Source organism: Triticum aestivum, chromosome 7A, assembly GCF_018294505.1.
Source record: "Triticum aestivum cultivar Chinese Spring chromosome 7A, IWGSC CS RefSeq v2.1, whole genome shotgun sequence".
Taxonomy (NCBI): Eukaryota; Viridiplantae; Streptophyta; class Magnoliopsida; order Poales; family Poaceae; genus Triticum; species Triticum aestivum.
Genome location: NC_057812.1, coordinates 470,130,489 through 470,136,488, shown reverse-complemented (window position 1 = coordinate 470,136,488; position 6,000 = coordinate 470,130,489).

The following is a 6,000-nucleotide window of genomic DNA, read 5'->3' as shown; positions in this document are numbered from 1 at the left end:
ATGTTATAAAATTCCGTATAAAGCATACAAGATTGATGATATAATAGCATGAAACAATAAAGAATTACAGATACATTTGAGACATATCAGCATCCCCAAACTTAATTCCTAATCTTCCTCGAGTAGGTAAATGATAAAAATAATTTTTTTGATGTTGAATGTTACCTAACATGTCTTAATCATGTATTTTTTTAGGTATGAATGTTGAGAAACGATGACTTAATTGATATCAAAATGATAATATAAAAGAATGCAAGAAAATAATCATTACTTTTCAAAATATCCATGTTAAAGAATGTTAATCCTACTCATTTAATCATGTAAGCATGGCATAACTCGGCCTTCCTAGCACAAAGTATAAATTATGAACACCACGGTACCAAACCAAGCAATTGTATCATGCTTTTTCTCGCTTCAGCATTTTCAACTCCACATGATATTTGAGTGTGAGCCATGGACTTAGCACTTTGGATGGCAAAGAGAATGATAGTAGTGGTTTATATGGGAAGACAAAAACTGAGAAACTCTCGCATCAACTCGGCGGATCATTAGGCAATGGAGAGGCCTTTCAATCAATATCGATGCAAGGAATAGGATTTTCCATGCAACGGATGTACTAGAGATATAAGTGTATGAAAGCCCACTACTGAAATTAAGTGGGTGTGCATCCAGCTTACTTGCTCATGAAGACCTCGGGCATTTGAGGAAGCCCGTCATCGGAATATGCAAGTCAAATTCTCATAATGTAAAAATTCTCACTAGTATATGAAAGTGACAAATCATGGAGACTCTCTATATGAAGAACATGGTGCTACTTTGAAGCACTAGTGTGGTAAAAGGATATTAGCATTGCCCCTTCTCTCTTTTTCTCTCATTCCTTTTCACTTTTTTTTCTTTTCTCATTTCCTTTTAGAACAATATCATGAACCCCATCCCCACTTTTTTGAGGACTCATTAGTCTCCATCATTCTTTTCCACACCGGGACAATGCTCTAATAATGATGATCATAACACTTTTATTTACTTACAACTCGATAAATGATACGTCTCCATCGTATCTACTTTTCCTCTTGTTTTGGACTCTAATTTGCATGATTTGGATGAAACTAATCCGGAGTTTTCAACAGAACTACCATGGTGTTGTTTTTGTGCAGAAATAAAAGTTCTCGGAATGGCACAAAACTTTTTGGAGATTTTTTATGGAATAAAAGAAAAATACTGGAGCCAAGAACCACCGGAGGGGGGCCCTGGGTGAGCACAACCCACCAGGATGCCCCCCCTCCTAGCGTGCCCAGGTGGGTTGTGCCCACCTGGTGGGCCCGCAGACCCTGATTCCAACTCTATAAAATCCTATTTTCGGAGAAAAAATTATGGGAGAAAGAATTATCATGTTTCACGAGATGAAGCCGCCGCCGCCTCCTGTTCTTCATCGGGAGGCCAGATCTGGAGTCCGTTTTGGGGCCCCGGAGAGGGTGATCTCCGATCTTCATCATCACCAACCCTTCTCCATCGCCAATTTTATGATGCTCCCCATCGGGAGTGAGTAATTCCTTCGTAGGCTCGCTGGTCGGTGAGGAGTTGGATGAGATTCATCATTTAATCGAGTTAGTTTTGTTAGGTCTTGATCCCTATTATCCATTATGTTCTGAGATTGACGTTGTTATGACTTTTCCATGCTTAATGCTTGTCACTTTGGGCCTGGCTGCCATGATTTCAGATCTGAACCATTTATGTTATCACCATTATATCTATGTTCTAGATCCGATCTTGCAAGTTGTAGTCACCTATTACGTGTTATGATCCATAAACCCCAAAGTGACAGTAGTCGGGATATTTTCCGGTGATGACCGTAGTTTGAGGAGTTCATGTATTCACTATGTGCTAATGCTTTGTTCCGGTTCTCTATTAAAAGAAGGCCTTAATATCCCTTAGTTTCCATATGGACGCCGCTGCCACGGGAGGGTAGGACAAAAGATGTCATGCAAGTTCTTTCCATAAGCACATATGACAATTTATGAAATACATGCCTACATTATATTTATGAACTAGAGCTAGTGCTGTATCGCCCTAGGTTATAACCGTCACATGATGAATATCATCCAACAAATCATCGATCCAATGCCTGCGAATTTCTCTTATATTGTTCTTACTAAGTTACCACTACTATCGTTACTGTTGCACTTGCTACAAAATTACTGCTATCACTGTTACCGTTGCTATTGCTATTGCTGCTACTATCAAAACTATCATATTACCGTGCTACCGATCACTTTGTTGCAAATAATTAATCTCCAGGTGTGAATGAATTGACAACTCAGTTGCTAATACTTACAAATATTCTTTGGCTCCCCTTGTGTCGAATCAATAAATTTGGGTTGAATACTCTACCCTCGAAAACTGTTGTGATCCCCTATACTTGTGGGTTATCAATAAACCAAATGATATGACTACATATGAATGCCTCTGGCAGTGTACTATGATGTGCAGTGATCTAGCGTAACACGTATAACAATGATGAACAGTGGCTTTGCCACAAATATCATGCCAGCTATCTATGATCACGCAAAGCAAAATGACATTAGTCTTAAAACTCACATTAGTCGTAAAGAACTCAAATACTTATTGTGAAAGTTCTATTAGCCCTCGAAGCAAAGTACTATTTGCATGCTTCCTGGGGAGGAGGTTGGGAGGAGTTAACCATCACACACCCCCGGCCCGGACAACACAAAGGATATAAATACAGGATACATTGTGCTCAAACTTCCCCACTATGTCATGACTAACACTTTAATGAAATAGTGAATCACAAACCTTAACATCTATATTTTTACTAACTAATGCTTATCTACTAGTAAACTTCCATATTATAACTTCAATATCGTTGATCATACGATTCACATTCAATGATCTACATGAAAGTTTTTATTATATCACTTTGGTATACCTGCCATTTTTAGACTAAACATATAGCCCGTGCAAATTACCACTTCCTATTCAACTCTCAAGTATATATAAGTGAAGCATGAGAGTCCAATTGATTTCTATAAAATATAAGTATCGTCGTGCTCTAAAGATGTAAGTGAAGCACATGAGCAAATTGCCTTAACTCAAAAGATATAAGTGAGGCATAAAGAGCATTCTAACAAGTCATGATGAATGTATGTCTCTCTTAATAGGTGCGTCTAGAAAACAATGATTGTGGCAATCAAGCAAACAAAATAAAACTATAACACACGATGCTCCAAGCAAAGCACATATCATGTGATGAATAAAAATATAGCTTCGAGTAATATTACCGATAGATTAGAGATGAAAGAGGGGATGCCTTCTGGGGCACCCCCGAGCTTAGACTCTTGGGTCTTCCTTGAATATTATCTTGGGGTGCATTGGGCATCCCTAAGCTCATGGTCTTCCTGCTCCTTAGACCATCTCTAGTAGACTCCTTAAAAAGTGGTCAAACCCTTATAATTTTCAGGTTTTAAGGTTTTGGTCGAAAAAAGTGTCCATAACAGATTCTGTAAAAGCGGTCCGACCCTTAAATATTTTAAAGGGCACCGAAAACCCACACCCGAGACCCATATATTTGAAGGCTTGAAGGCCAAACTGAGTGTGACCCTTATACCGTCCAAACCTTGTCGGGAAGGACACGCCGCCGCAATTCCATCGCATACCTCACTGGAATCAGCCGCTGCCCACCGGAATCTGCCGCCACCTGCCGGAATCGGCCGCCGCCGATTCGATTTAGGGCCGGAGAAGGGTGGGGTGAGGCGGCCAGGATGAGAGCCACCTTGCGGATGTGATTGACCACCGTCGAGGGCCTTTGGAGGACGGCGGGGAATGAGGAGGGGAGGCTGAGGAGGACGACATGGAGCATCTTTGAGAGGAATATTTGTTTTTACAGTGCCGTTTGCAGGGTCTGTTCCGCGGGAGGTAAAATCAACCCTTAAAACACGTTTTTGTGACCCTTATCATGGTTTTAAAGGCCCACGAAATAAGGAGTATGCTAGAGATGTTGTTATTCCTTCATCCATCGTGATCTCACCCAAAACATGAAAATTTCAGCACACAAAACTCAACAGAAACTTCGTCAGATCCGTTAGTATAATAAATCAATCACCCACTTTAGGTACTGTTATAAATAAATTCATAATTGCCCTTACATAATATCTACTCTATTCTAACTTCTCCATGACTTATACCCCCCCGATATTATCCATAACATCATTAAAATAAGCACATTATGCAATTAAAACATAATTTGTGTAAAACAGGACAATACGTAATGATAGAATATTTATCCATACTTCTGTAAATTCTGAAAAATAGGACAACACAAATAATTTTGTAACCCAATACAATGCAAAAATATCAGGATTTTATCATGTTCCAGTATAGAAATAAAATTCTAGCACTTGGGGCGAAAGTTTCTGTTTTTGCACAACATCAATTTTACTATCATTTATATCATCCAAAGCCTTTACTTAGCACAAAAATTAAAAGGCACAAACATAATCACAATAGCAGAAATAACCACGTTGACCCACAAAACAGAAAAGAAAAATAAAGATAACTATTGGGTTGTCTCCCTACAAGCTCTTTCTTTATATCCATGTTACACCATTCCTCACGACCAGCAGCCGTCACCTCTACCCTTTTCCTCGGAATGTGAAACCTCGTAGCCCAAATCTAAGGGAATCTTAGGAAACCATGGGAGTAGAGGAAGGGAGGGAGTGGAGAAAGACAAGGACGGAATCGAGGAGGGGATTCTCACCAAGTGGAACAGAAGCAACCATTTGTTGTAGCTTGAGGAGAGGAGTGGATGCCGGTGGGAGTTAGACTGACGGAGGACGTAGGCCGTCGAGGGCATCCAGATGTGGAGTAGGTCCCGTGTGCCAAGGCATCTGAGGTCGCCAGAAAGAGGTGGGGTAGGACAAGGTAGAGGAGCAAAGGTGGAGGCGGAGGAGCTCCTGACGTTGCGTCGTGAGAGACAAGGAGAAATAAATCTCCTAGTGTGCGGAGGTAGGGGTGAGCACCCCAGGGATTTTTTTGGGGGGGATCAGGCTGAGAAATCCCTTTTCCCGATGACACCAAATAGGCCGCTGAAAAAACCATGGTGAAGATATGAGGCGGGTCTCTCGCCCGGGGAAATGGCGAGGATCCCGAGGGGATCCCGTGGAACCAAACTAGCCCTTAGCGGTTGTTTTTGGCTGGAAAGGAGAGAAGTCCCGGTGAGGAGATCCTCAAATGCAGGCTTTGTGAAAGATCGGACGGCAGATAAATGGTCCATAGGTTAGAGCATCTCCAACAGCCGCGCTACGCGCCGCGCACTAAAAACTAGTTCGCCGCGTGCCGTTCGCCTGGTTTTGCGCGGCCGCCAGCGCTGGCTCCAACAGCCGCGCTAAAGTGCAGCGCGCGCGACTCGCCGGGGCATTGCATATATGGCATTTTGGACACAAAATGGATTTGAAAACATTCAAAATGCAATGAACATGACATATAAATTTTCACACAAACAAGTTGATAAATAAAAGTTCATGCCCACAAGTTTAAAATCATGCCCACAAGTTCATCCAACCAAGTTCAAAATGCAAACCAAATTCAAGACACAAACAAAAGACACATCAATCCTCCTCCTCGTCTTCGTCCTCATCTTCGGAAGACGATTTTGCCTCCTCCGAAGATGATTCTTCCTCCCTCTCCCCATCGCGCACCGCATCACGTGAAGCTCCGACGGTGTTGGTAAGATCTTCAACGGCACCTTCATGGGAATGTGTGTGAGGAGGCACATCGAAAAACATTCTGCCCATGGAGGCCGGAGGTGCACCCATGCCTCCCATGAGAGAAGCAAAACTCATGCCACCCATGGCAGCCATAGCGTCGGGGGGTGCTCCAAAGCCACCCATGCCTCCCATGGCACCTAAACCGCCCATGGAACCTCCGAAGCCACCCATGCCACCCATGGCGCCGAGGCCACCGCCACTCATGGCGCCAAGGCCACCG